This window comes from Protopterus annectens, chromosome 1.part2, assembly GCF_019279795.1.
Source record: "Protopterus annectens isolate FY-2018-M chromosome 1.part2, PAN1.0, whole genome shotgun sequence".
Taxonomy (NCBI): domain Eukaryota; kingdom Metazoa; phylum Chordata; order Ceratodontiformes; family Protopteridae; genus Protopterus; species Protopterus annectens.
The window spans coordinates 72,760,322-72,784,049 of NC_056727.1; positions in this window are offsets into that span (position 1 = coordinate 72,760,322).

A 23,728-nucleotide genomic window follows, 5' to 3' on the forward strand; every position below is an offset into this window, starting at 1 on the left:
GTTTTATGGCTGTACATTTTTATATGTTTCACCATGGGGACAGGGGTGGGCTAGAACTTACTGTCTTACACACAGTTCTGTTCGTCAGTATGATAGTGATGTTTTAAGTTAAGCATTGTTATGTAACAGATACATTTACATTGTGACAACTAATACTTTTCCCCCTAGAGGTTCAGTACAGACTGTAATTGGAGGCTGCTGAACTACATCTGTAAGTAAGTGTTGATTGGTTCTTATCTTCAAGGCAAGTGTGTTTTTTACTGTTGTACTACTTGAAGGCTTTAGCCAAGACAGCAAAGTATGTTATATTTTGCAGATTACTGTATCATATGTTTTGTTTGAGAGTTGCATTAATCAGTTATTATGTATTTCAAACACCTAACTGCTTTAAGAAATAGCATAAACAACTGAAATAGTACACAAATAATCATTTCTATGTATGCAAACTTCTGTGTGGTGTCCTATCCTTTGCATTGCGTGTGAGTATATGTTTCATGTAGTAATTCTCATTTGTAGGAAAGACTCAGACACTGGCCCTTTGAAAAGGTGGCAACTGTAGGAATAATGGTTGTTTGATATGCTGTGCACCCTCTATATATGCTCTTTATATATATATATATATATATATATATATATATATATATATATATATATATATACTTATATATTTATATGTGTATGTTTGTGATTGTATGCGTATATATATATATATATATATATATATATATATATATATATATATGTGTGTGTGTGTGTGTGTGTGTGTGTGTGTGTGTGTATGTATCATTGGAATGTTTAGTGCTTCCACATTGTACATTCCTATAATAGACTGACTGTTCTGCATGATATGTTACAGAAATCATCCTGACATCTTACAAGTGAGATGGCTTACTGTTAATTGTTGTGGTTATGTTGTGAAGGGTCATGGGTTCAAGTCTTGCAAATGTTGGTTATTGTGTTGCAAAGTAGATCAATTCAGCTCTGGAGGAAGTGATAATGGCAATAATTACAAGAGATCCCTATTTTGGGCCCCTTCACCCCCATTAACAGTGCCTTTGGTCAGATGTTTTGCAGTGAGAGGTTCAATGTGTGGATCCAATGTGCGAATGTAATACATATCTATATATATATATATATATATATATATATATATATATATATACATATATATACGCACATACATATATGTATATGTCTACATATATACATATATATATATATATATATATATATATATATATATATATATATATAAATATGTATAAATGCATGCCTCTACAAATATATATATATACATATATATATATATATATATATATATATATATATATATATATATATATATATATATATATATATATACATTTTCCCAACTGTTGAATGACTGTTCTGCATAATGTGTTTGAGAAAACATCACACTTATGTACAGCTCAAATGGCTTAGATGGCAAATCACTGTGGCTATTGTGTGCAGGGTCCTGGATTCGAGACTTGCAAGGGCTGATTATTTTGCTGCTGGCAGAACAAGGGCTGCTGGATACAGAGCGATTAATGCACTTTTAAGCCGTTGTAAGCAGACTTGCATGGGTTTGCGTGGCAGTAAGCCATGCTAACTTCCTGTTAAATATGCTTACAGACAGTTAGCCTGACAGTGCTTAATCTGTGTAGCCATTGCTTGCTGCTGCACAAACAGGCTCAAACCCACTTACTACTGCTTAAAAATGCTTACTCCCACTTAGCCCCGTGTTAATTTCTTTAAAATCAAAGAAAAAAGGGGTGATAGGAAAGTGGTGAAAAAGGGGGCACGCAGAGGGAAAGACAATAGGGAAAGTAGCTAGGAATGTGCAGGATGGGTGTAGGGAAGGTCCATAGCTGTCCATTTATTCTACAGCAACAGCTGTGCATATATACTGAATTTTGAGGTAGATTTGGACACTCAAACCCTTGAGAGAGGGGTAAGGACAACAATAATGTGTTGTGAAGCCAATTAGACCAGCTTACATGTGTCCAGTGGACATGTGTGCAAAATGGACAGCTATGTATGGGGCAAATTTTTTTTTGGGAACAGATTGCCCTTTTCTTTAAGGTGAGAGTGGGATGTTGGGGAAGGATAGTAGGTATATTTGGGGAGGTAGGTTGAGTAGGAAGACAGACTACTCATTGCTTAGCAGTCATATTTACAGAATGCTTACACCTGGTATTTTTCATTTTACAGACTATCTGCTGTATGGCATTGATTCATCATTCATTACATATTATAAATTTGTTTACTGTCCCTGACATTCCCCAATGTGGTTTCATTACATTTATTTTTGTGTGACTATACTGTATGGGGCACTTGTGTTTATATGGGGGTTTCACAACTTTATTAAACTGACACATCACATCTGGACCTAATGCAATGCTTGTATGTATTATTTAGTAGCTAATTATAAAAATAAATGTATATACTGCTTTCACATGTAAAATGCAAATTTGTTTATAGTGGGGATCGAACCAGGAATGGCTGTTTGCAAAATGTAAGCTCTAACCACTACACTATTGAAAGACTGCTTATACTGGATGCCTCTTCCTGTTTAACTTCTTGTGCTGTTTAAGCTGGATTAATTGTAGCTAAGCAATGGCACACCCATGCAGCTACGCTTATCGCATTTATAAAAAAAATAATAATTTTTGTTGTGTTATTGTATTTGTACCCTTCAGAATATCCCTGCTAATGCTGAACCTGTTATTCTATCTTTCTACTTTGTGGGACGATTGTCCCTTTTGGCTTTGTCCACTTTCCTTACTCTGATGGGTTGGGAGGTGTGTGCTATGTGCTTATGCTACCTGTGTTATTCTAACAACTTTTGGCTTGGTAGGGAAGGTCGTCCCTTATGGCTTTGACCAGATTTGTTATCCTGATGGGTTGGGGGTGTTATGAGTGTTCTCTTTCACTTTAAATTGCCAAATGTCATTTCTGGTGTGCAGAGGGCATGTGTATTGTGAGAGGTCTGCTCTCAGACACACTCCCTGTGCTCGTACTTGGAACCATGTCCGGTTTAGAGCATGGCAGTGTGCCTTCATAAATATGCATGGTGAGCTGCCGTGCAGAACAGGAACGGTCCCTGCTGTGCAGGAATAACTTATTCCTGCACGGCTACTTGTTGAATCCCAGGGATATTCTTCTTCTTCCCACATTGCCAAGACCATATTTGCATAAGATTTTGTAACTGGTGTGCCCATAGCTTCCTCACATTTCTGTTAATAATATATTTTTTTATATATAAACACAGTCTTAACACCATATCCAACAAGGTACATAGGGTATTGATTTCTAAATTACTCTTATTCAAATGTTTACAAATAAATAATCTTAAAAAAATCAAGCACAATGTTCATTTGCCTTCAAAGTATAAAAACAGATGCTGGATCAAATGTTGCAAACATATATGAAGAGATGGTATTTTGATTAGATCAATCCCAAAGATGTTTTAGGAAATCTGTGCTATCTTTTATGTTACTACATGATTCAAGAAAGGTTCCAGTCAAATTTGCTTCTAAATATTTAGAAATGGATTCAGTACTCCACTTCTAAAAGATACCATAGGTCTCATTGGTAGTTGTTCTAGCGACTTGTAGATTATGAGTAAACCATAATATATAGGTATAGTAGAACGGGTCTACTATACATGGTCGACTTTTCCCAAAGTCGACTTTCATATGCTGAGACCATATGATCGACTTTTGGAAAGTCAACCATGTAAAATAAACACAAAAAGCACAACAAACATTTACCTTAAAACTGTTAGCAGCCCCCCTGCACCCCCCATGGGGGGCTCCTACCCCCACACCCCCCCATAACTTAAATATACCAACTCTGAGATCACACTACAGTGCAGAAGATGGAAATGTTCCCATTCCGTACTGTACAGTGATAGCAGTTCCCCATGGTCGGCTTTTCGAAAGTCGATCATATGGTCTCGGCCATATGAAAGTCGACTTTGTGAAAAGTCGACCATGTGAAGGGGACCCAGTAGAATGGGGTATACGAAAGAAATTTAAGAAATATGTTGTCAAATAACTATCTACGGACATTCTATATAAATATATATATATATATATATATATATATATATATATATATATATATATATATATATATATATATATATATATATATATATATATATATATATATATCTATATATAGCAATACACTTTTGTAATAATGTCATTCACTTTCAACTTGTCTATTTTAATATACGTGTCCGAATCACTTTACGGGTCAGAATCACTTAATAGGTAAAAAATAGCATCTTCAGATTTACTTTTACTCATCATGACAACAGCTGCACCTTTGTCTTCACTCTTAATAAATATTTTCTCATTACTCATCAGTGAATCCAGTGCAACTTGTTCATCAGTTTTTAAATTGTAATAATGAACTGTATTCTAATTCTGAAACAAATTATAAATGTCCTACTTAACATACTTAACTGTTTACATTCATTTGGTGTAAAGGTATTTTGAGGAAATAATATTTTTAAGTTCAATGTCTTTGCAAATAAATATTAAATAATTAATGAATCAGTTAGTTCACCATTCAAGAGTGGTACAAAAGTCATGCCTTTTTTCAGTAGAGATAGTTTTAAAGCCAATAGGTCATATAAAGCAAGATCACATACAATGTGTTCTATCTGACTGTCTCAAGTTACTGCATGTTGTTGGGTCTGTGTTTCTCCCCCCCCCTCTTTTTTTTTCTTTGTCTGCTGTTGTGACCCCTGTTTAGTGGTTGTCGTGCAGGCGTAGGGGCATCCTTCAACAGTGGTGGAAAATCAAATGGAGCTAAAGCTGAAATAATATCCAAATCAATGACAGCTGTATGTGTGTTAGCTGTAAAATTCACAGGAATATCAGTGGTGTCAGTAGAAAAAAATGTTCTTAGTCTGTTGTACTCACAGCTGTGTATTACCGGTGTTAGGCCATGATAACACATGAGCATTTTTAAAATTGTATAATAATAATAATAATAATAATAATAATAATAATAATAATAATATCACTCTTTAACTTTCTTTTCTTAGTCAATATTAAATGCTGCTCAGAAGAAGACATGCGGTCAATAACACTATCTACATCTAAAATTTAAAAAAATAGCAAGTGTGGTTTACCCATTTTAGAAAAAGCCCATCAGTTTCCAGTCGTAATTGCTCTGAAATAGTTTAAAAAAAAATCATCATCTTTTCTATGTAACTGTGACTTACATTCAATTTCAGATTGAATAACTGCCAATGATGCAGAAGCTTCATATAGATGTGCCCATACATCTGCATCTTTGGTCTATCCAGGTCATGAGGTAAAACATCCAATGCAAGATAAGCATCAAAACTAAACCTTTGCCAATGTAATTTCTTGTATGAAAAGAATTTGTTCTTCAAATTGAGAAGTAACATATCAATGTCTTTAATCATACCTTCTGCTGCAGGCATAATATCCAGTGTAGAGTTCAAATTGCTTTAAGGCTGTCATCCATCAGGGGTTCTCACTTTTGGACATAAATTGTTTTAAACAGCGATGTAAAATTCAGGCACGCTTTCACTTTGTGAAAACAAAGACTGATGTCACTATACCTGTCATGGTCTACATCCTGATTAAAGAATCATGTAAAATCAAAACAAAATCACTGTAGTGGATAAATATTCTCTGTAGTAAACAAAAAATGCAAATATCTAAAGTAACTACAGCTTATGTGCAAACACAATGGGTAGTGATGAAACAAAGCTCTGATAAAAAGTATGCTTTAATGACAACCTAAAAACACTTTCACAAAAATGTTTCTTCAAGGCAAACAGCTATAAACTGAGCAGCAAACTTTTAAAAGTTAAAAGCTGTCAGGTGGTACAATTCTATTACATAGAAGAACTTTTAAACATTTAAAGTCACGGTACTTGCAATAACTTGCTATAACTCAAATAGTATATATTGTCAAGCAGTCTTCCTTTCCTAAAAATGGCAACTAGATTTGTGGATATAAGTTAAAAGAGTTAAGCAGTTTTATATAAATATATATATATATATATATATATATATATATATATATATATACATATATTTATATATATATATATATATATATATATATATATATGTGTATATATATATATATATATATATATATATATATATATATATATATATATATATATAGGTCTACTTCAGTAGACCAGCTTACCTGAAAATCGAAGCCCAGATACCCGAGATGAAGAGACCGAAAATATCAGGACACCGAATGGTATAACAGCAGACGTTTAACACAGGAAAAGAGGTGGTTGGCCAATATGGTGACCTTTGCCCTTTTCCACCCTGTAGTGCGATCTTGGGAGTTGGTATATTTAAGTAAGGGGTGTGAAGCCCCCCTAAATGGGCGAGTTGAGTTTAGTATGGTCTGTTTAGGTGGTGGTATTGGACTACTTACCATTTTAACTGTGTTAGTTTTCACTGTTTTGTATGTTCGATGGCCTGGTCTGGTCGTGTTTTTTGTCTTGCGTATCTGGGCTTCTGTTTTTTGGTAAGTCAATCTACTGAAGTAGAACTATATATATATATATATATGTGAAATCTATTGATAACAATTAACTTCTATATTGTCTTGTCTTTATCAATGGTTTAATCATTACAAGCACATTTAGACCTGGAAATGTATCAACATGAAGCTCCATCTATATTCTGCATTTTCTGTTTTCAGTACACAATCACTACCCAAATATGTTCAAAAATCACTTGAAGATCAGAGAATGCAAAAGTGTGCTCTTTATCTCTACCCAGTACTATGATGACATTGAGAATTAGTTTCCACTTTTCTCTTAAAATTGGAGAGGTCGTTACCAATTTGCTTCTTGGCATAAGGCCAGATACACTATATCCAAGTATAGTAGCACTATAATATATATAAAATTACTGCTTACATGTAATACACATTCAGTATTCCATAAGTCTTTGCATGTTCTCATACATGCAGATTATGCATAGAGCACTCATGATGTTTTGAATGAAGAGATCACACAATATTTACTTTTTATGTTTGACTGTTGGATATTGCTATGATCTAATGTTTGTAGCAGTATGTTGTTCTGCTTAGCAGATATGTACTTAAAGTTAACATTTACCATTCTTGTTATTGATCTGTTTTCAGTTCATAGTTGGTGCTTATGTTTGTGGTTCAAAACCACATATTGTCTTTTTCCCAATTCAGATTCAAGTATATTACTATAAAACTGCATCAGTGAGTAAGTAAGTTAAGTAAATAGATAAATAAATAAATAAAGCACAATAAATAAATAATTTACTAAAACAGTAAAAAGGAAAAATCAGGAGAACAGAATGAAAAGTAATTAAAATACTGGGAAGCCTATCATAATAATATGAAATTGTGAATACTAAATGAGCTAAGGAAAGATAAAGAGGACAGATATTGAGCTAAATGAAGTGTCTTATATAGTTAAAGGAAAGACAGGAATAATGAAATCAGGTGTTAAAGACTAATTCCAATAAATATGACTGTGTTTGAGGGACCTTTAAAAGCCAGATATTGTAGTGTATTCCTTCAGACATTCCTTGTGAAAGCTCCTGATATGAAAGTCCCAATGACAGAAGACCCGAAAATGGAAGACTCCAAACACAACCTGATAGCTCTTGTAGTCATATGAGAGAACAGAAAAGGAATCTAATTGGTCAGCTAGGGATCAAGAGCTCCTTGAAGAAAAGGAACTTCAGTCATATCAGGTAGGGTAAAAGTAAGACTTTACATAGGAACATAGTGATATATGAGAAATGAAACACAGGAACAATTGAAAAACATGACACAAGTCACCTTGAAACAAATAGAGGGTGACTGAGTGTGAGGACAGTTGTGCTAATCTATTACAATATTTGAAGGATTTAAGGTTTTAATTTTCTTGGATAAAAATTGCTGAGAACTTTCCAGTTGAGTAATATATATATATGGATTTGTATCTACCAAATTAATTGTTCAATTAAAAAATGTTTCTGATAAGGGACGAGCACAATGGCAAGATGACTTTATTTATTTATTTATGTGTTTATTACTTCTGTTTACTGGGAAGGTCTGACTGGGTACAAGACCCTTTAACAAAGGAGGCCAGAATGAGAAAAGCTCTACAGGGGTTATTCAAATTCAATATAAATATGAATAAATCATAGTTACCATACACAAAAAAAATTCATATGGCAGTAAATTGGATATTTTTAGATACTGTACACACATTTGAGTTAAAACCACAATTTCAATACATAAAAAAGTTACACCAAAGTAATACTAATAATACCCATCTGTTAGCCTGGTGGGCCTACTGACCACACAGTCCCTTCTCAGGGGCGATGCAGAAGTGATGTCTGCTTAAATGATGTTAAGAAAAGTAGGAGATAATTGTGCAGGTATTGGCAGGTACAGGGATGAATGAGTAAGGTGAACTTGTCTGAGTAGCAATGAGTAGTAGTAGTTAAAGCAAAGAAGAAGGGAACTAGTAATAGGAATGTGTGTTGTAGTTAAAAGGAAGAAAGCTAGTGAAATCAGTTGGAGGAATGTGCATTTCATAGGAGTGGGAGAGAAAAAACACAGGGAGTGGAAAATGAGTGGCAGGTATGGCAGAGAGACAGGGTGATTTATGGAAGACAGAAAAAGACAGGAGGATGATAGGAGTGGAACTACATACCCATGGGATGAGCAAAGGCAGAACTAGGTGCCTGTCAGGTGGGAATTTACTTGTGTTCTGAAATAATTTAAGGAATGGGCTTGCTTGATGGTTAGATGAATAGTGTTGCAGATTTTTGATGTGCAGTTGAAGTAGAAGGAGTCACCAGCAGAATTATTAGCATCTGATGTTGATAAAAAGAGTTTATCAGTAAGGACAGGAGAGTTTGGGGGGTTGTAGATGAGGTTGTGAATGGTAATCATTTGAGAGTAAGTGAGGAAGTGTGATAGTTCAAGCCAGTGTATTTTCCTTGAATGCCAGGCAGTGATGTGTTGTGTTAGGGTGGCTGCCTTGTTATGACAGTGTTGTGGAGTGTGTAAGAGAGATATCTGTTCATTGGTAAATCCTGGTGCACAGCACAGTATTATGGGTAGAAAGAGGGGAAAAGGAGTATGCTTCCATGCAGCATCAGTATGGCAGGCTTTGGCTCTATACAGGAAACCATGTTTCTGATTGGGGCTTCTTGACTGGGTGACAAATGTATTAGTTGGGTTTTAAATTTTGATTTGTATGGATACGTAGGAGTTTAATGTTGTCTGGAAAGCTTATACAGCAAGTAGCCTTATGACGGTCTAGTTGTTTGTGAGTAAAAATAATTAATTTTGACTTTATAGGGTTGAAAAACAGCTGTGTCTCTGAAAGCCATGCTTCTACTGAATTGAAATATTCTTGTGTTATTTTCTGTAAAGAGTTAATATTTTTGGTGGAGCAGATATGTGTGGAACCATCTACACATCATATAGTAGTGGTACATGTAGTAGCAGTGGAAAGGTCATTGATTAAGATATTATATAGACTGGGGCCAAGAATGGAGTTTGCCAAGCTTTTGTAGGAGAAAGTGTTGGGAGACAATGCTTTAATCTTTGTGAAGGTCTAGAAAGAGGGTAGATGCAGCATTGCCAGAGTTTCTGTTTAAGTTAACAGCATTTCTAGAACTTAGAATGGCAGTGTTGTGCTATGTTTAAGGTGAAAACCATGTTGTGGTGGCAATAAAAGAGAACGCTGTATTATGTATTACAAAAGTTAGGTTTCTATACATTTTCCTAGTACTTTGGATAGAGAGGCTATGACAGCTACAGGACAATAGCTAGAGTTAAGTTGAGGTGCCTCTTTTATGGAGGAGAAGAATATAAGATTTTTTCAAGAGTAGGTGAATAAGAGTTTCTCTGATAGATTGATTTATTAGAATAAAGACTGGGTATGCTCTTGCCTTAGCTGTAAGTTTAATCGACATGGCTGACAAGATGTCAAGAACTAAGGTAGTGCTCTTATGTTTGAGAAGTTATTTTTTGATGGTCAGTATAGAAAATGACTCAGGTGAAAATGGGAAGGGTTGATTGCTAATATGGGATGAGTGTTTTGTGGGTGAAAGGCATGGTTGTACTGTAGTGACTAATTTTTCTGAAATCAGAATTGAAGAGGATGGCCATTTTTTTCCTTTATTGCTGTGGTTTGGTATGGAAGGTGAAGCTTGTGTGGAATATCAGGGGTGAAGACATTAGTTAATGGATAACCAGAAATATTTTGAATTATTTTATTTTTGTTCTTGGTTATTCTTGTAGTCATCCTTATCTATTTTTTTTTTTTGCTAGTTTAATGTGGAATTTTGCACAGTTCCTTAGGTATTTGTAATATTGGGGATTTGGCTGTGATCTATTAGTGATTTTATTTTTTTCAAGCCTTATTATTTTTTTCATAAGCTGTTTTATTTGTCTCAACAACCAATAAGCTAGATCATGTTCATTCATCTCTATTCTGACTGTTTTTGGATCTTGAAGAATTAATTTGCCAAATAGAAGAATTTCCTGACATTGCTGAAAACATAATGATCCAGTAAGAGAAAACAGTCCAAGTAAGTAATCAGGCCTCCCTTGACCATATGTGAAAGAACAGGAGCACCACTTATTATACATGTGGTAGGAGAACTTTTTCCGCAAATACTTACATGCTTTCCATTTTATGGATTTAGACTGAGACTCTTTTTAGTGCATTAGATATGTGGGTATTCCACCCCTTGTTTAAGCAGTTTAGTATCAGTGGATGAGCAGGTAACAGCACCAGTCTTACAAGCATCATTAAACTTGGTCAAACACAATGCTGAAAAATTTGTTTGGGTGTCTTCAAAGTAAATGCCAAACAAAAGAGAGTTCAGCACTGATTTCTGTGATACCCCACTAGTTACAATGTTACATTCAGTGAGGGCTCAGCACTGATCCCTGTGATACCCCACTATTTACAATGTTACATTGCGAGAAGGCTCAGCACTGATCTCTGTGATACTCCACTAGTAACAATTTCACATTGTTAAAGGGTACCAACAACATTCACAACTTGGGAGCTGTTGGAGAGCCAGTTTGCAATCCAGTGGGCAACCTTGGGGCTTAAATCAAGTTTGCCTAATTATTCAATAATATCACTGTGGGAGATAGTGTCAAAATCCTTGACCAGGATAGGATAAACAATATGCATAAAGTGATTGCCATCCACAGCCTCTGTGACCATTTCAAAAAGTTTAATAGGATCAGGACACATGACTTGCCCTTCAGAAAATAAAACTGAGTTGTGTCAAGATCAGTCAAGTTCCCTGTGTCTGAATAAATGAGTTATGCCATAATACATTTTTATGGATTTGCATACAAACTGGTGAGGCAGATGGGCATATAATAATCAGAGTCTTTAGTTGGGCACCCTTGTAAAGATGAGTCATAGTGGCTGTCCTGTAGGAATCAGGCATATACCCAGTGGAAGGGCTTAGACTGAACAGTTTAAGTATGACCTTGGATAATGCATAGTTTAAAGATGGAAAATGGTTAAAATTGCAACCAGTGCAGACCACACAGAGTAGGAATAATTTTATTATTTTCATCCCATACTTCCAAGCAGCACTGTAGAGAATTACTTTAAACTTCATTTACGTTTGAGTTTTCACTACTTCTTCTGCTGCTTGTTCCTCTAACATTCTTATTCATGCATAAATAAATAAATATATATATATATATATATATATATATATATATATATATATATATACATATATATATATATATATATATATGTGTGTGTGTGTGTGTATATATATATATATATATATATATATATATATATATATATATATGTATGTGTGTGTGTATATATATATATATATATATATATATATATATATATATATATATATATATATATATATATATATTTTACTTATGGAACCTCTGCAGTGCCATATTCTTGTTTTATACTAGTTCTTTACTACTTGTAAGATTCCTGATGTATACGATGATGCCCATAGAATAGTATTGCAATTCCCCATCAATATACCTAATGAACATGGTCATGGGATCATGAAAACTAGGCTGAAGTATTCTAAAAATATGAGCCTAAATTATTCCTAATGCAACATGGTCATGGGATCATGGAAACTAGACTGAAGTATTCCAAAAATATGAAGCCATATTATTATGTAACATCTTCACAGAACTTGTGCTTATTTTAGTGATGCCATGGCCACTATGAAAAGCCTGGCTGCTTTGGTTATATGCTACCATTTTCATTAGTATTGATTTTACTCAGTATAATTAGATACCCTTGTAAGAGCCTTAGAGTAGTTAACAGGTGGCAGCGTGGTTACCTTATAGTCTGGGCAGAAGTAGTACAGCTAGTAAATCTGTGCCACCCTTTCCCATGAGCATGTGTGTATGTGTGTGTGTGTGTGTGTGAAAATCAAATACCCAGGTGTGGGCGAATCGGATACTTGGAAATGGGAAACAGTGCTACACACTGGGTCTTTTTGGGATCTGAAGACAAGGATAGTCCACTGCCAGATCTGGAGCATGTTCCCTGTGTGTTCTTGGGGGAAATTGTTCTTGATGCAGAGAGCTGCATCTGATAATACTGTGTAAGTCCATTCCTGTTTTTGGCGACCATCTCTCACCAGTGTCAGCGGTGAGAATCGAGAGTCCTTGAATACTGGCCGGGGAAGAGGGCATGTCACAAGCCCCATAAACGTGGACACTGCCTCTCATATTCCATGTGGTACAAACATTGATAAGGACAAGACAGACTGGAAGAAGTCCAGTAATAAAGCTTTCATAATTAGATTCAAGGAATATGAGCCTCACAAAGACAGGCACAGTCTCTAATATTACATGTGATACAAAACAAGCTATCAAGTCTGGTGATAGCCTCATAAATGCAGGCATTTTCAATGAATAAAGTGTAAACCACTCTACAAAGCACTCTATTAGATGGACCTGATGAAGATCATGTGAAAGTGTTTTCTTAAATATAGTTCTATTGTGGTAGCTCATGGTGTGCTGTTATGTTCTCTTTATTAAAAATTAAACCTTTTAACTTACAGGAATATTGAAATAAGGGACTTAACTAGCTTTTGGATAGGCTCCGTGTTATTTGATCTCCTAGACTTTCCTCCAAGCTACTCATCTGGATCCTTCCACTACTCTCTCTAACTTCCTTTAAATAACTGTAATATATTATTAGAAGAAGAACAATTATCCATCTACGTACTTGACTGAATACATTTTTGAACCTTCAGCAAGGCATGTTTATTCCTACCACACGGGGGATATCAGATAGAATTTTCTAGATCTACTAGCTAAAGTAATTTTATCTGGAATAATCCATTGTACTATGTTTCTTGTAAGTCCTGTCACTCTCTGGGTCATGAGTACGATACCAGACCTGATTTGTGCTTTCAGGATTACCTCTGTTAGCATATGTTAAGTTGGGTTGTCTTTTAATCTATTGTGGCAAAAAGGAATTAAAATATTCTGCACTTTGAAAAGATGACTTTCTCTAGCGCCAGAAAGCATGATGATGATGTTACTTTGGTAGGTTGCTTAATATCTACATAAAGTCCTGGAAGCTTGCCCCTTGATCTCTGGAATATACCTTGTTTAGTTGGACTAAAAGACAAGACTCTATAGTGGAAGGGTCCAATGTGTATACTGAATGCCACTTTTCCTTTGCTTCTGGGGCTAAAAGAATTTACTAATAATCTTTGGCTAGGGCTAAAGTGGACAGTAATCTAGCCTTGTACAATTCTTTAAACAACATATCCACTTGTACCTTATATCGTTAGGTTTTTCATAGGGTTACTGAGGCCCATTTTAGGCTATCTTTATAAGGGCTTTTATAAGTTCCTATTACATTGTTTTTTGTTATAAGGAACTATACCCATTATTTTCCTGTGCTCTGTCTTCTCCCAGTGACACTGTCTCAATTAAACTATATATATCTGCGATCTCCCATAGTCAAGCGAGTGCTCGATCTCCCAAGGCAGATTTTGCCCTCACATGTCAAGGGATTTTGTTTGCTCTGACAGGAGTCTTTGGTTTGGAAGGTAATCTCTCCCGCGTCTCATTAATAGCTAGCCGTCCTCTCTGTTTAAGTCTCCACGCCCTTGTGAGCCTATTGGATTTTTTGGTTTTTGGTTGTGGTTATTCATCAGGTGCATCTTTAGCCTTGACATTATATGTTGCAAAGGTCACAAGGGAGTGTAGCTGACAGCGCTCTGATCAGCTGCTGGAGTTCTGGGGCGGGCAGCATAGGACAGATTTTGAGACCCTTTATCCTTTTGGTTAGGAACTTTTTTATCCTCTCCAGCTGCTGCAAGTCCCTCCCAGCCACGTCGGTGGTCTCAATCATTACTCAATCAATCATTGGTCTGTGATGAGTAAAGGGAGACTATGGATGGACCGTGAGGGATGAGAATCCCTTCATGAGATGAGTAGGCAATGTAGAAGAACTTGTGGGGGTTGTTAGCTACATGGGTTGTAACTACTACAGTAATGGGTCAACCTGGGTCCCCAGGTCCCTGGGTCCCTTCTGTGCTTGCCACGATGCCCACCTATGTGTGGTAGCTGGGGTTTGTGCTTGTTTTTGTTTGGGTATGACTATTCATTTTGCATTTTTAACTTTGGGCGTGGGCTTGGCACCAGTTATCCTATTCTGTGAGACCCTTCTGAAGGATATCTGTGTCAGATGTGTTTGTAGTTTATGGTATTTTTCAGTCATCTGCTGCAAACTTTGTCCACCATAACCTCCCCTGTGTTTGCTTGTTTGGGAAAAGTAGATGCCAAAAAAAAGTGAGCCAGGACTGAGCCCTGCCCTGTGGGACACCACACAGGCTTGGCTTTCTGACATGGCGCCAGCAACTCCCCTGACCCCTGTGGGTTCTGTCACTCAGCCAGTTTGCCAACCCATCTTGTGATGTTGGGTTACATTTTAAGCTGATGAGTTTTTTTAGATACCGAGTGGGGTATTGTATGTAGCCTTAGCCGTGCCAGATCGAGGTAGCTGTGACTGCTGCCCTTTCATCAATGGCTTTGGTTGGTGACTGTTTGAAAAATCAAACCAAAAAAAAAAAGGCATGATCTGCCTTTGACAAAAGCCAAGGGGGTTGGATCCAAAGTGCAAAATTCCTATGTGTCTATTTATGAGGGTCCATTATGATCCTCTCCATGGCTTTGCAGATCACTAGTCTGAGGTGTGGGTGTCCTTGATGAATTCTTGATACCTCCTTTCTTTTGATTGTCGGATGATATGGTAAAACGCATGTATTGGGTGGTGTCTAAGCGAGCCAGTGCTCAGTTTTCTGTCACAGCACAGAGATGCACATGCACTCCATACTGAGAAGGGGATACGAGGAAGTTGAGCAGAAGTTTAGACTTTTTGAGTTTGAGCTTCTTGTTCTTAGTTTTTTTTTTTTTTTTTTTTGTTTTCTTGTAGGTTAGGGTGGTAGGTTTGCCTAAAAGGCACTATGGGGGTAAGAAGGAAAGGGCCAATAGGGTGCAATCCCAGAAGAGGACAGGTGCAAGCCAGGGTGCCAGCCTTTGATCCCAGCTTGTCAGCCCATGTCATCAGACGAGGCAGACCAGGATCCTTTGAATGACACCAGTGTTTAAGCCAATTGTTAAAAATTGTTATCTCTTATCTCTGTATTGTGGCTTGTGGCTTCAAGAATAGTGGATACTGTCAGGCTCAAGGTCATAGTCATATACTGGGCTACAATCAGAGAGCTCTCTTCATGTCTTTCACGTATGTAGGTCCAAGGAGGTAGCGCGTCGATTACATTTTACGAGTCATATAGACATGTGCTGTTTGAGAGACCCTGCTGTTTTGCTAGACCTGAGTGGCGCGTTGGTGTGCGGGAGCAGCCCGACGGGCAACACTCCTTCCTTTCCTTCTCTCCAGTCTGGGTGCGGGCGGACATGTGTGTGTCTGACTATGTCACCAAAACCAGTTGTGTCTGGCATTGTGTTTGCCTTTAGGGCTGTGACTACTGTTTGACTGACTGTGAGGTCTATGTGTTGGCGGTGTTGTGTGTTCTGAGGTGGTGGTTGTTTGGGTGTCTGCTTTGGTGGCCTCTGCTGTTTTGGTAGATTTGATCAGAGCCCTCCGAGTATGTCTTGTGTGTTTATGTGTATGATTTGAGGTTGTAATGGTACTATGTGAGACTGTCTATAGTGTGTGTGGCAACCTTCTTCTCTCCTGACTGGTCTTGCCAGTCCCTATGTTGGAGAAGGTTTAATAGATGAGAATAGTCTACTGGAGTCAAGTAGAGTTGATCTTTAGTGGACTTCGTGTTATATGAATCAAATTTAGAGATGCTATTCAGCATTCTAAAGTCACTGTAAAACATTACAGGTCTTTCAGGTTTGGGGACTAGTGCAATGGCACTGATATATCTTTTGGACTCTTTTTTTTTTTTTTTTTTACTTCAAGACTGATAATTTTATATTAATTTTCTCAAATTGCCTGTCACTGGGGTTTTTGATTCTTGTATGGTTTCAAATTGTAGTTTTCACCAAGTAGTTTTAGTTATGTGTAGAATTTATCTGAATTTACAAGACAGTGCTGAGAATACATCATCATTTGAAATTAAAAATTATTTCTTTCCTCTTTTTGAGATATAAATATTGTATCCCCTATTTTTTACTTCAAGACATGCTGTGGAGACCTAACTTCCTCATGTAGACATGCCTGCAACAGGACTTTCAGTTTCTCTTCAAGGTTTCAGATCATTTATGTCTTCCCAGATTTTTTCACCTTATGGTTCACTTCATATACTTATTCTACAATTTCAAAATGTCTTTTGCAATTTGCAAGAAGTACAGTTCAGCAGTGGGTGATATTACACATGTGTTATCACCTGCTTTAAATGCACTAATTTGAATGTTAATGTTATACATTATATCTGTGCTTCCTGGGGTCTTACTATTAGTTTTTTTTTACTATAAGTATCATAGTTCTTAATCTGACCTACAGTCAAAAATGTTTGCTACTGCTTTTAAAGGGCATGCTTTCTTCTCCCCTATATTTCTTTGGCTATATCCAGCAAGTCATGGGGATGTCTGTGATACAGCAGATAAAAAATGTGAATCTGTTTAAGGCTCGGTGTGCTTCAGTTATAGCAAACACAAGATTAGGAAACAGTTGTTCCCAGCATCTCCCATCTGCATTGATGGTGTTCCATAACAGACTCTAACATTTTGTGTAAATGCTCAATAGGTCTTTCTGTTTGAGGGGATATACAGACATTTTTAACCAATTCACTTTAAACATTGACAAAATGTATTCATTATTGTGGACGTTGTTTACCCTATTCAATTAGAGTTTGTCAGGGAAGTCCTACTCTAGAAAATAATAGCAATAGTTGTTCTCTTGCTGTGGTCTTTTCATTGAGTGTTCATATGGGTATTGATGCAGGAAATATTGGGATATTTTGTTCTAAATCAATAATTACTAAAATACACCTATAACCTTTGTACAATTGTTTCCAGTGGACCCACAATTTCCATCACAATGCATATGAAATTATATTAATAATGAGTAGGGTTATCAAAGTTTTATTAAATCATGTAATGGGTGTTTCATTTCATGGTGTGCAGGCTCCGCAAATGTTCCTGATATCCTTCATAGGATTAGATGAGTAAAGTGTGATTGCATCATTATATTTTGTCCGATCCTTTCAAAAGAAAAAAAAAATCACACAAAATGTAGCTATAAACTAATTTCATTACACGTCTTCTCAAACATTGTAGAATCAAGAACCAGAACTGTACCTCTTCTGGCTTTTGTTACCCTGTTGAAGAGGTCAATTCTTAGTCGAAAGTAAAGGTATTTAGCTGGGTTGTTTTGTTCTTTTGGTTCCTCATTCTGCTTTCCCTATGTTAGTTCTAATTTGTCTAATGTCTTCTTGTTGAGACTTTTGAAGTTTACATGGCTTATCTGTAAGTCAGACAAATCATAATTTATTTCATAATTATTCTGATTTGGATTGTAATCTGTGGCCTGTTAACTTCCAAAAAGAGGTACATGCTTTTCCTCTTCACCTCATTCATCCACTAAAACAAGATGTCTCATAAAATGATGTTCTTTCACCAGGGGCATGGGCAGTATCACTTTCTCTTCCTCATTATTTTTCATGCTTTCTTTTCTTTTAGAACTCTGCTTCTGTTTTGAAACATCTGTCTTCTTTCATGTAACAGGGAAAAACAATTAGAATTCTATTCACATTCCCCATTCTCCATTTCTTAAGTGAGAGTTTCAGGTGTTTTGTTTCTGCAGTTTCTACACTCAGTTGTCTTTACTGTGTTAAGTATATATGATTTCCTGCCAATTACCACACTGACTTCTTGTATCACTTTAACAACTAAAGTCTTTTCCAAGGATCACCATCCCTGCCAGTTTCTGCACTGACTTCTCTTATTATTATAACAACTAGTACCCTCTGTTAAGACTCACCTTCTGCGTCAGTCTCTATACTGACTTCTTTATTTTAACAATAGGATTTTTTTCACAAACCTTTCCACCCACGACAAATTTTATCTCATTTTGTTTCATATTACCCTACACCCTTTTCTTTATTAGAGTTAGGCATCTCTAACAGTAAATGTGGTTATACCTCTGTTCATCCTATGGCTCTTTAAATTAGAAAATATCTTGTTCAATTAACACACCCAGCATTACATTAGGCAATGGAGTTACAAGGTGCATGTACCACTTTATGTGAGACTCCCTGTATTTCTAATTCTGTATTGCTCCATATAGAAACATTACTTTACTCTTATGCTTACTATTTGTTATTTTTTTTTTGCTTGTACAAATTCTGTGATTTAGTTAATGTAATCATGCATATGATTATATAATAATTGTTTTTCATTTCAACTTCAGTATTACATTTGGTAAGTTTATAAATAGCACAGTGAAAGAAAATATATTTTAAACTTGTAGATAAAAGTCGAACATTATCACATTCCATAGATTCACATTTTATAGGCATGTTTCTAGGTACAATTTTTTGACTAGCATTGCCAGTCTATAGAGGCACAGAATTGTTGGTACTAACTGTACTCAACTTGGTAAACTGGCCTTTTCCAGAACATTCAAAACAAATAAATTTATGGTGTACTTTTTTTAAACAAGAAACATCTTTATTAAGTTCGCACATATTGCAAAGGCAATCTTACATTTATATAAATGAAAACAAACCATAATGACACAATTCTAGCAGAAAACATTATACATTACAAACCACATTGACATAATTGTAGTTGGAAACATTATATATATCACTTATAATCTATCCAGTCATTGTCAAACATTACATATCTCATTCAGATCCTACCTTCTTTTAAACCTTATTCCTCCTCTGCATGTGTTGTTTCCACAATTCTCTTTTTTTTTTCTTTTGCAATTTGCTCCTTTTCTAAAGATTCCAATTCCAGTTGTTTTATCTCTGTTACTATATTCGCTACATCTAGTAAAACTGGTTTAGACTTTGATTTCCATTTTCTAGTAATTGCTTTTTTGGAAGCCACCATAATAAGACTCAGCAAGTCCTTATTGTGTCTGGGCAATTCTAATTCTGAATCATAGCACAAAAAATAACTTCCTTAGTTACACCAATTTGCTCACCCAATATCTCTGAAAAAAACGGTCTTCAGCGCATCTTTAGAATCTGTCAACTCATTACACTCCCAGAAAATATGTTCCTAGTTACCACTTTTTTCCCCATCACTTCTCCATTTGGTGTCTACCCGAGGAAAAATTCTTTGGAGTCTACACAGGGTATAAAATACCTATGTAAACACTTCCAAGCAAATATCCTAAATCTTTTAGACTTACTTGCATATTTGGGAGACATACATATATCCCCCATTGTTTCTTTGTGAATTTCTTTTCCAGTCTCTCTTCCCAATCCTTTCTAACCTCCTCTAATTGATTCTTATAGTTATCATGAAATATTGTATATGCTCTACTAATTATTCCTTTTTAATGGCAGCTTTTGTTCTAGATTCTACATAAAACTGTAACAGTGCTGGTCTTTCATTAAGGACCCCTCGATTTCTTTCTCTTTGGCTATACTCTGATATCAGTCCTTTTGTAGGGAAGGCACTCTATAACCGACAGTCCAAATAAATTCCAGGTGTCTTCCCGTTCTATTACCTTTCCCTCTCTAATTATTTGCTACCAATACCTTTGTTCCTTTTCCAGTTTTCTCCAATAAATTCCAGCCCCCTCTTGCCTATTGTCTGTATCCCTAATTGCAGTCATCTCTACTGGCAGAATCTCCTTTCTGCATTCTTGTGTTGGCTTAGTTTTTAGAATACTTTCTGCTACTTTATGAATATAATATTCTGTAGGAATAGTGTTATTATCCTTAAAGGTCTGCATCCAAAAGCCCAGTCTGTCCTTGTTTCTTGAGCTTCCCCCTATTTCATCATCATAGCTTTCCACTTTGAATTACAGTTTTCTGCATGTGCTATATGTAGGAGACCTAACTGTGTTTCCCGAAATGCCCCATTCAAATCAAGTAACCCTCCTTGTTCTATTGGAAGAATCTGCTTAGCTCATTTGACTCTTACCATCTTTCCCTCTCAGATAAAATCATTCAGCTCTTTATTACTTGCTATTCATAACTTACTTTCTGGTTGATATAAATATGCTTGACCTGTGTGCAAGACTAAAGGGACTAAAAACATTTAACTGCTTGTATCATACTATCAATATCCATATAACAGAGCTTCCACTTCCTCAGTTTCTGTGTTATCTTTTGTTCATTCTCTTCCCACATCTCTTTAGCTGCCACACCAGAATCATTTTAATCCATACTCCCAAATACTTCATTTTATCATGTCCCCATGAAAATTGATATTGCTGAACAAATCCGTGTTGTGGGTGTGAAGATATGTGAAGGCTGCCAGCCTAGATAGATAGAATTTTGTAGATAATTATGTCATTTGTAAATATTAATATAAGTCACAGGCTTGTTCTCTTAAATGTGAAAATACTGTACTGGATGTTGAATTGCAAAAATGTCACAAGAGTGCACTCTGCTGTAAGAAAGCTGATAAGTCAAGCATTTTATGACTATTTTGATCTCAGGGCTCAGAGTCGAGGTGTCTGAACCAGCAGATTCTTTCTATTGTTTTGAGACTAGAGTTAATTGCTAGATTTTACATATGTAAAGTCTTTAATTGCTGTAGCTTCCTGACCAGGTGCAAGCTTACTAAGAAATGTTAATGTAGAGTTTCGGTTAGCCTGGGAAAGAAGAGAATTGTTAAGAATAATGTAATCTAAAATGAGTCAGCAGGATGTATTATCAATTTGAAGGAAAGAGACAGAACTGACCACTCACCAGCACTTACTTTGCTCTGTCTGTATGTAAGTAGGATCTTAGACTTTAGTGTCTCTCCTAGAAATAGAAAATAATACGTTTAATGTAGCTGTTTTCTATAGTTATATCAGACTATTCTACAGTGTTATTTTAAGCATCTCCCTATGATCTTCCTATGATCTCAGAACTCTTGACAAACACTGTGTTGAATTGTGGAGATTTGTCTTGTGTTTTTATTATTTATTAAATATTTTTAAACCTTTCAACTGTGGCTGTTTTGTGTAGAGGTAATTTAAGCTCTAGAGTTCATTGTATGTATATAGTGATACTGTAGAAAGCCACTTCAAGTAAGCCTTGCTGCTCAGTCAGACTTATCATTTGGATACTAATATTGCACAGTCATAACTGGACACCCTTTGGTAACACTTACCATTTGGATAATAATATTGCACAGTAATAATTGGACACCCTTTTAGTAGCTGATGACAGTGGTTACTACCTTATAGACTGGGCAGAAGGGCCACAGCTAGTGAACCAGTGCCAGTCTTCCCCAGGAGTGTCTGTGTGGTTGTATATAAATCATATATCAAAGTGTGTGTGTGTGTGTGTGTGTGTGTGTGTGTGTGTGTGTGTGTGTGTGTGTGTGTGTGTGTGTGTGTGTGTGTGTGTGTGTGTGTGTGTGTATGTGTGTGTCAGCTACTTGGGCAGGGACATGAAGCACTGGCTGGACAGAGAGAGTGCTAGGAGGACTTGGCTTGGGACTCTGGCTAAGGACCCCACTCTATAGCTGTGACAGTGAGGAGTCTTATTGGGGATCTGGAGAGAAAGGGAGAAACCAGCCCCAGACTGACTGTGATCTCTGTATGCTCTTAAGGGAAATTGTACGTTACTGTGGGTGTACTTGTTATCCTTCCCAATGTCGATGCCCTTCACTGGTGTTTGAGGTGAGGATTGAGGCTCCTTGATTGCTGGGCCAGTGCACGAGCATCACAGTGGGTACATAATTTATTGCTATTGTTTTGTTTTTGTATTAGCTTCATTAATTTTGTATCCTGAAAAGATTTGAAAAGGTCTCAGAATGTTACACAACACTGTAATGTCCCTTTCTAGTTTTGTCGGGTATAAAACAATATCATCTGCAAATGGAACCCTATTTTCTTGACTACAATACCAACTATATCCTTGATTTTCTGAGTCCCTTATTTTCTTTGCCAGTGGTTCTAAATATAATGCAAATAACAAATGGAAGAGAGAACACTGTTGCCTGGTTCTTCTACTCAAGCAGAAATTATCAGAGAGGAGCCCAGCCCTTTATTTTTTGCCTCTGATCTCTCATATATCACTTTTTATTGTTTTCAAGACAAACAGCATACCTAACTAAAGGCTTTTTTCTTACCCCTTGAATAATATAACTCTAGTTCAGGCTTTGCAATTTCAATTAATAATAAATGTTCCAATAAAAGAATAATTTTCTCAGAAGTCTTAGGATCACTCTGGAATAGTCACTTTCTTAAATTTGTCAGAGTACCCCTTTAAATTTATCTAATATTTAAAAAAATGTTTATGTTGTAATCAAGAAATTTTATTCACAATATTAATGTATATATTAATTCAGGCATTTGTGACCTTACCATCTTGCCCATATTAAATGTCCAGACTTAAATGTAAAAAGACTGGGCCTCGGGTGAAGCGCTAGCCCTTGGAAATATTTTTGCTTCAGTTTTTCATTGTACAGGAATATAAACCCTTTAAGTCCTTGTATGCCATCAGTCCACCTCATTTCAAATGAAATTGCAGAAATGTGGGCTGGAGGATATTACCCCAAGCTACATACACTTCAAAATGCCACCAAGACAGTCTTTCCATTATTACTGTTGGTGTTGTGCAGTTCTCCACTGTCGCAACCTGCTGACATAGAAGAAGGGACTGCTCATCTGCCACACATGTCTGCACTAGGGACTCAGCTTTTCTATCTTTCACTGACTAAGTTCTCAACCAGCATAACAAATGCACTTCTTTTAAGAAACCCTTAAAACAGCCAAACCATCCATGAGGTATCCACAGTTCAGGTTAATCCTCTTCTTGGCAGGAGCACTAAGTGTTTAACATTTCCTTGGGTACAGCTAATTAAAAAGCATCCTTTTGGGTGGGGTAAAGGAAAAACTTCAGTAAATCACATTAAGTACCTTTAAATGCTGATAGTGATAAATCATATGAAGCATATACTTAGGCAGAAAAGTTACAGGTAGCATTATAAAATGTCAGTTTAAAAATATTATATTTTGTCCACTACAAACAATAAATGTAATAATTGCTTCTGTGTTCAATTACACAAAATA